Raw genomic sequence first — 9,251 nt, 5'->3', positions numbered from 1 at the left:
ACTAATACAAGTGCAAAAGTGGTTTCCTGCAACAACACAAATGCGAAATGTGGTTTTTCAACACTAACACAAGTGCGAAAAGTGGTTTTTCAACACTATCACAAGTGCAAAAAGTGTTTTTTCCACATTAATACAAGTGCAAAAGTGGTTTTTCAACACTAACACAAGTGCGAAAAGTGGTTTTTCAACACTAACACATGTGCGAAAAGTGGTTTTTCTACACTAATACAAGTGCAAAAGTGGTTTCCTGCACCAACACAAGTGCAAAAGTGGTTTTTCAACACTAACACAAGTGCGAAAAGTGGTTTTTCAACACTATCACAAGTGAAAAAAGTGTTTTTTCCACACTAATACAAGTGCAAAAGTGGTTTCCTGCACCAACACAAGTGCGAAAAGTGGTTTTTCAACACTAACACAAGTGCGAAAAGTGGTTTTTCAACACCAACACAAGTGCGAAAAGTGTTTTTTCCACACTAATACAAGTGCAAAAGTGGTTTCCTGCACGAACACAAGTGCGAAAAGTGGTTTTTCAACACTAACACAAGTGCAAAAAGTGGTTTTTCCACACTAATACAAGTGCAAAAGTGATTTCCTGCACCAAGACAAGTGCGAAAAGTGGTTTTTCAACACTATCACAAGTGCAAAAAGTGTTTTTTACACAATAATACAAGTGCAAAAGTGGTTTTTCAACACTAACACAAGTGCGAAAAGTGGTTTTTCAACACTAACACAAGTGCGAAAAGTGGTTTTACCACACTAATACAAGTGCAAAAGTGGTTTCCTGCAACAACACAAATGTGAAATGTGGTTTTTCAACACTAACACAAGTGCAAAAAGTGGTTTTTCAACACTAACACAAGTGCGAAAAGTGGTTTTTCAACACTAACACAAGTGTGAAAAGTGGTTTTTCAACACTAACACAAGTGCGAAAAGTGGTTTTTCAACACTAACACATGTGCGAAAAGTGGTTTTTCCACACTAATACAAGTGCAAAAGTGGTTTCCTGCACCAACACAAGTGCGAAAAGTGGTTTTTCAACACTAACACAAGTGCGAAAAGTGGTTTTTCAACACTATCACAAGTGCAAAAAGTGTTTTTTCCACACTAATACAAGTGCAAAAGTGGTTTCCTGCACCAACACAAGTGCGAAAAGTGGTTTTTCAGCACTAACACAAGTGCGAAAAGTGGTTTTTCAACACTAACACAAGTGCGAAAAGTGGTTTTTCCACACTAATACAAGTGCAAAAGTGGTTTCCTGCACCAACACAAGTGCGAAAAGTGGTTTTTCAACACTAACACAAGTGCGAAAAGTGGTTTTTCAACACTAACACAAGTGCGAAAAGTGGTTTTTCCACACTAATACAAGTGCAAAAGTGGTTTCCTGGACCAACACAAGTGCAAAAAGTGGTTTTTCAACACTAACACAAGTGCGAAAAGTGGTTTTTCCACACTAATACAAGTGCAAAAGTGGTTTCCTGCACCAACACAAGTGCGAAAAGTGGTTTTTCAACACTAACACAAGTGCGAAAAGTGGTTTTTCAACACTAACACAAGTGCGAAAAGTGGTTTTTCAACACTAACACAAGTGCGAAAAGTGGTTTTTCAACACTAACACAAGTGCGAAAAGTGGTTTTTCCACACTAATACAAGTGCGAAAAGTGGTTTTTCAACACTAACACAAGTGCGAAAAGTGGTTTTTCAACACTAACACAAGTGCGAAAAGTGGTTTTTCCACACTAATACAAGTGCGAAAAGTGGTTTTTCAACACTAACACAAGTGCGAAAAGTGGTTTTTCAACACTAACACAAGTGCGAAAAGTGGTTTTTCAACACTAACCCAAGTGCGAAAAGTGGTTTTTCAACACTAACACAAGTGCGAAAAGTGGTTTTTCAACACTAACACAAGTGCGAAAAGTGGTTTTTCAACACTAACACAAGTGCGAAAAGTGGTTTTTCCACACTAATACAAGTGCAAAAGTGGTTTCCTGCAACAACACAAATGCGAAATGTGGTTTTTCAACACTATCACAAGTGCAAAAAGTGTTTTTTCCACACTAATACAAGTGCAAAAGTGGTTTCCTGCAACAACACAAATGCGAAATGTGGTTTTTCAACACTAACACAAGTGCGAAAAGTGGTTTTTCAACACTATCACAAGTGCAAAAAGTGTTTTTTCCACATTAATACAAGTGCAAAAGTGGTTTTTCAACACTAACACAAGTGCGAAAAGTGGTTTTTCAACACTAACACATGTGCGAAAAGTGGTTTTTCTACACTAATACAAGTGCAAAAGTGGTTTCCTGCAAGTAGTGTAATAATGTTGCTTCTGGGACACCTCCGTTTAACATGGGAAATCCCTATCTAATGTCATTTACCCCCTTGTCTTTTTCAAAAATCATAAACACCTCTATTTCTCCCACCCTCATCTTTATGAACCTTTTGTCTGTAGTACCTATCCTTAATGTTGTTCATTAGACCACTCAAACACTACAAATATTTGTTTTCTCTTATAGACCTATCATCCTTCTTCTACATATCATCTGGCAGATTAATCTTTGACCCATTCACTTCCATATTGACCCTAAAGACCTCTATTTCTCTCACCCTGTTCTTTACGAACCTTCTAACCTTTTGACATGTTATCCTTATTCATTAGACCACTTAAACACCTGTGATCCTTCTGACCTCATGGACCTTTTAACCTTTTACTCTTAATATCATCTGGTGAATATAACCCACTCAAACAACGACCCTACAAATATTTGTTTATGTGTGGGAAATAATTTAATTCTCCTACAACTCTCCTCACCGTCTCATCCAACTCACCGGTATTTAAATTAATTCTCTTATTTGTTTTGTGAACTTTTTTACCAGTTGCCTTTTCAATTATACTTATTTGATATTTTTTACATTCATTTTGTTTTCCATTTATATACCACTCGAACCTTTTCTAATTAATAGCTCACTGTTGAGAAATGACGTTGTTTCACTTGGATAACTTCCAAGGAATTCTCTTTGTCTTGTTTCCTGTTTTTCACAAACACACGCCCTCAGTTTCCAAAAGCTGACAAGCACTTCAGTTCCCCGAAATACATTTTGTTCATTATAAAAAGAGAGGTCTCCGAATGGGACATTTAAACATTGTGAACGAAGATGAGCTTGTCTTATTCCAGTCTTTCCTCTGATGAAGAATACTCGCCAGGACATTGGTAAGTTCATTTGGTATTAAACACTGTTAATGAGAGCTTTGTATGTGATTAATTATACAACTAATAATTTATTTTTCCTATTCATTGCAGCAATTCAAATATTGTAAATATCCTGGCAGAATTTCAAGTTGTTTCTCAAGAGTTCCACAACGAACTGAATACGGGTTTGAATAACCTACCTCCGAGATGGTGGGCTCAGAATGAATTCAATGTTTCACCGTTCTTAGAAAATTCACGTGAAAGGTATGATAGAAAATAAAAAACGAGAGGTGTGTGCATGTGTGTGTGCATGTGTGTGTGTGTATGTGTATGTGTGTGCATGTGTGTCTGTGATTAAAATAGAGAGATCGAATTGTGAGGAACAGAAATGAAAAAATGAGATTGTGTGTGTGTGTGTGTGTGTGTGTATGTGTGTGTGTGTGTATGTGTGTGTGTATGTGTGTGTGTATGTGTGTGTGTGTGTGTGATGTTTTGTCAAGCTTACTTCAGCATAGTAATTTCTCCTTATTTTGTTTGCAGCCTCGAAGACCAAAGCTTGGAGTGGGACGATTTTGGACTCCATAGGAATGGTTATTTCCTACCAACCTGTGAACCTCTACATTTTCAACTCAACGATCTTGACGCTAAGCTGGATTTTTTCGAGGTAAGCATGTGTGTACGTGTGTGTGGTTCACCGTTTATAATAGGTACACCATATCCCTGCGCATCGTAAGAGGTGATTCAGGGTTGGTGTCAGGAAGGGCATCCGACCCTATATTAATAATAATAATAATAATACATTTATTTTGTATAGCGCTTTTCAAGACGCTTTGACATGGAACATAAATATGAAATAAATATCTCTCCCCTCTTGTCTTTAATAGAAAGAGATTCAAAACCTGAAGACATCTGCTGAACCAACCTTTGACTTGTGCTGGGAAGAAATTGATGACTTATGCTGGGGAGAAGTTGAATGTATACCTCAAGAAAAATGTTTTAATAATATAAAGATTTTAATGTTTTCAATATTTATATATATTTGTTTTGTTTACAATTATTTAATTATTAATTACAAAAAGAGAATAAAGGAGGGAACGGGGAGGTGCACCCTTGCCAAAGACCCTTCACCCCCCTCATCCCACCCCTCCCCTCCCCTTGTGTGTGTGGGGAAGGTGGGGGTGGGATGAGGGGGGTGAAGGGTCAAGGGTGGGGGTGCACGGAGGGTGGGGGATGATGGGTGTGGTCTGTGTGGGCGGGGTCTGTGTGGGCGGGGTCTGTGTGGGCGGGGTCTGTGTGGGCGTGGTCTGTGTGGGTGTGGCTTATGATTTTAATTTATTTAAATTTTTTTTTATTACCACTAATTAAATTAGCTAATCTGGGTGGGGTGAATAGAAATGTTGTTTAATGAATTATTAGCTTTGTTTTTTGTAATTCTTGCGAGTAAAATGAACCCAAGATTTCTTCTCGATTTATATCATTTAATTTGTAGGTCCAAGGGACTGTATCCATTACATCAACGATTATAAATAATTCATTAGTCCATTTTTGTGTATAACCTTTCTCAAAATGGCTTTTCCATTTGTATATCCTTACAATATCACCAACTTTGAACTTGGGCTTTCTCAAATTAATCTCCTTTTCATATTCTAATTTTGTAAATGTTTCTGATGGTTTTGATTTTGTTGATGAATGAACTGTATTGTTGTAATCATCTACAATATCCTGAATTAAATACACCCATTTTTGAGAACCGAGTTGTGTGAATTTTTTATATAATTTCTCTTTCAAAGTACGATTAAAACGCTCAATAACAACTGCCTTTCCTTCATTAAAGGTGCTGTATAATTTAATACCCTTCCCCTTAAGAAATTTCATGAATATTTTGTTATAGAACTCTGTTCCCTCATCAGTCCATAACTTCTTTGGTTTCCTTTTATCCCGATCAAATATTAGCTTAAAGGCTAACATTAAAGTATCACCCCTTTTATTTTTTAAAGGGACAACCCAGGCAAATCTACTCCTCAAATCAATAACGGTTAAAGCATACCTGTATCCCCTGTCATTATTCAATTCAATTAAATCAGCGGACCATATGTGGTCGGTGTATTTAGAATAAACCTTCCTTCTTTTAAACTTTGTGATTATAGGTTTGTGTAATTCTTCAGCCAAAAGCTCCTCAGTCTTGATGACATCATTAGAGCCTAATAGTTTTTTGAGGAATAACCAAGACCAAGTTTCAATTTAGCATTTATCAAATTTCTCACAATAAACCTATCAACTTTCTCTCTCAACGTTGGATTTTGTATCAAAGACAAATTATACAACATTTCGCTGTCGGCTTTATGTTTTTCAGTCAACGTAGTGGTTTTCCCATAAGCAATATCATGCTTCATACACACTTCGTCAACCCTATTTGTAGGTTTAGACCAAGGTTTAGGATTGTCAGCCTCATCTAATCTTTTATCCAAGTTTGTTCCTGGACCACAGAAAGAATACCCTGGAAGGTGTAATTCCCCTGGAATTCCAGTTGTTGTAAATTTACTTCCTGACAGAAACTTTTGTATGTCTCCTCCTCTTTTAGGAGAGATGAATTGGCACTTTTTAGAGCCACATACTTGACATATTCCTTTTTGATAAACTCTATTATTTTTAGCTTTAACATAAGAGATATTTTTAGATTTAGTTTTCTTTTTACATTTGAGACAATAACTCATATTTATTTATCAGAAAAATTCCGACAGAGTATCAAAACCTTTTTGGTTTTCAACATATACATTTCAATCTTTATTTTTAAAACATAAAGAATCCTAAGGAATGCCTTCACTCTCTCCTCCATTTATTTACAAATAAAAACTAACTAAAGTCAATGACACCAACATCATCAATCACATAATCTTTTCCTTCTTCTTCTTCTTCTTCTTCACCACTTTCTCATTTAAATCTCCCTGAAATTGAAGACATTGACGTTCTTATTTTTGAAACCATTATCTTCATAAGAGTTGTAAATTCTTTAATTTCCTCTTCGGTGCGTTGAGATTGATTTATTTGCTTTAATACACTCAATCTTTTATGAATCTCACTGATTTCCATCTTTTTATATTTTTCCTCCCTCTCTCTTTGCTCCCTCTCCTCCTCCTCCATTTTCTCCCTCTCCTCCTTCTCCTTTTTCTCCCTTTTCTCCCTTTCCTCCTTCTCCCTTTTCTCCCTTTCCTCCTTCTCCTTTTTCTCCCTCTCCTCCTGCTCCTCCTTTTTCTCCCTCTCCTCCTTCTCCTCCCTCTCCCTTTCCTCCTTCTCCTTTTTCTCTCTTTCCTCCTTCTCTTCTTCAACTCCTTCCTCATCCCTTGCTACCCTTGAGTTTGAACCCCAAAGAATATTATACATATACTCATCTGGATTTTGAGATATTCTTGTATCTATAATTATTTTTCTCATAATAGGATACCAATAAGATTTGTTGACGATTTCTAAAAGAGTTTTATATTTCATAACTTTGAGAAGTTCATTTTTATTTAATATTTTAAACAAGTCTCTATTTGTGGGTTTAACAATATCAGTATAAGGCCAGTTTTTAATGACAAAATTCCCATGTATATGCTCCAAATCATAAGGTATGTAATACCGAGCACCCTTTTCTTGTAGGTATCCTTGAATACAAAAATTATAATTCTCTTGTAGTCTTCTTCCTGCCATTTATGTATCAGAAATATATGTGAGATTAATATTATGACAGGTAATACCACCCCATCTTCCCACTACCAAATCGGTTTGTATTCCTCGGCTTTCTATCCTTATCTCATTACCTTCCTTCTTTGTCATGCGAACCATCGCTATACTATCATATATTTTTCTTTTCTTAAAATCACGTATTTGTTGTTTACTAATTGTACTTCCACATAAATCCTTATCCTCACCAAGTGGATAATATTCTTCTTTACGAGACTGATTTAAATCATGTAGGTCTTCTATGTTTATTGAAAAAGACCAATTATACCCTAAATCAGGCATATCATACCCCCATTTATTAATTCGCATATTAACTAAATGTCCTTCTTTATAAAATTCAATTGTAAGCAGGTAGTTAAATTCAATGAGGAAAGGTGTATGGTCAGTATAACCAGGTGTTGTGGTTGTAAATTTTACTTCTTTCACAAAACGTGCTGTTTTCTTTAAAAATATATATTGTGATAAATCACTTAATCTAATTAAGTCATTCGCATCTGTAGGGTTTGGATAATTGATTAATTTATAAGTATTCTTCATATTAATATTTTTACTTACACTATATTTTTGTCGTTCAGCCTGTGCCTTTGTATAATAATTTGATAAATCAATATCCTGAGAGGATTTTCCAAAGATAGAACCATCTTTTCCAACATAGGTCATTTATATTAGATAAAAAATGATATCATAAAAATTTTCATTATTGTTGAGTTGAAATAATACATATAAACATAATTGGCCACAACATTTAGAATTAATTTCTTGAACTTGGAATGTTTGATAAACACCATTCTGTAAGAATTGTATTACTTCAACAGGTGGTGGCATACCATAACTATCAAAATAATATTTATCCTGACTATTATGAATACAAACCCAATGAGAACCATTCTGTGTGTCTAAATTCATAATAATATTCTTTGTATTCTTATTTATATGTATTAATTCATCTCTCATACAAATAACCACATTATCAATTTTTAGTGTTTTACAATACTTAGCTAGTTCTATATTTGACGTTGTATTCTTTCCAAATTGTTTAAACCATTTATCCATTTATTTATGAGAAAGATACAATCCATTACCCCGTTTAGTTAGTTTAACACCCGCTTGAGCGATAGAGGAAAGCATATCTCCAACCAACAATCTAGCTTTATCAGGTAGACTTTCAAGTTTTTGAGCAAAATCTACAATTACACCACTTCCACTAATTTGTTTCTCCAACTCCTTGTTATGTCTTTCCAATTCTTTTTGAGCTTTTAGTTGTGCCTTCCTTTCGTTAGCAGTTTTTACCGCTGCTGAAATACCACCAGTCAATGCTCCCGCCGCACTTAAACCAGCAAATAAAGGAATTAGAAACGGGAGAAATCCTCCTCTTGACTCATCTATTGAATATTTCTTTAACATAGGTTTCGTCATTTTAATTTTAAGTGATCCAACATCATTTAGTGTTTTTACTTGTGTGTGTGTGAGTAAAACATCAATTCTTACAGCTCCTTTTCTTTGAATTGTATTAACATTAATAATACAAGGCTTTTGATTTTGAATACAAGATGTTAATTTATTAAGATTGATTTGATTAACATATACCCCAACCATTTATTTATGAGAAAAAACCTATGTGATATTAATCATAACACCATTATCTGTATTAATCTGTAATTCTGTTTCCTCCAAAAGCAAACAATATGCATTAACCTCTTCACTCTCCCCTCTTTCAATGTATAGAGAAGTATCCACTCGATTAGACTTTATAGTTTCCTTTTGAGAACTCAGGTCAATTGCGTAGATTGTATAAAGTTTTTGAAACGCAACCATATCCAAAATAGGATCATTATTACCATTACTTTCACACACCTTTTGGTAGGACTTGTAGGCTTCCGCATAATCATTTTTTTCCCAATCAATTTCCAATCTATCTCGTGGATAAAATGTGCCATCAAGAGAAACCCGAAGTTGTTTCACCTTAGCATTATCACTCAGCGCATTATTCTTATTAGTACCGTCCTCTCCATCTGGTTTTTTAAAAATGAGCCAGAGGTATCGTGGCTTTCCTTGAAGAACACCCAAATTCCAAGTGTAGGTAGTGTGTTCCAGTTTAACGTGTTGACATCTTCTTTTAAGGTATGATACATTTAGCGGTTTCTTTGAGTTAAGTCTTCTATTTAACATCTCTTCCGTTTTAAGATTAGGAGTATATTCACTGATATACCAACACAAATCATTAATAACAAATTTATTGTTGTCTCCAAAAGCATTTTCATCCCCAAAAAGCAACCTATTTACATTATCATTCCTTTGTAGTTGAAATCTAATTTTAAGACCATACAAAACTTTATCATA

The 9,251-nt window shown here is 35.0% G+C and overlaps 1 long non-coding RNA gene across 1 annotated transcript; it reads left to right on the top strand.

The window, feature by feature from the left end:
* The first annotated feature begins 3,261 nt into the window (after positions 1-3,261).
* Positions 3,262-4,292, top strand: LOC144889270 (uncharacterized). The gene is made up of 3 exons (XR_013621675.1): positions 3,262-3,452; positions 3,729-3,852; positions 4,073-4,292. It is a non-coding gene; the product is annotated as an uncharacterized LOC144889270 (long non-coding RNA).
* The last annotated feature ends 4,959 nt before the right edge of the window (positions 4,293-9,251 follow it).

The sequence above is a fragment of the Myxine glutinosa genome, unplaced genomic scaffold (assembly GCF_964187855.1).
Source record: "Myxine glutinosa unplaced genomic scaffold, kmMyxGlut1.1 SCAFFOLD_2132, whole genome shotgun sequence".
In the NCBI taxonomy this organism is placed as follows: domain Eukaryota; kingdom Metazoa; phylum Chordata; class Myxini; order Myxiniformes; family Myxinidae; genus Myxine; species Myxine glutinosa.
This window is presented reverse-complemented; position numbering and strand designations above follow the sequence as displayed.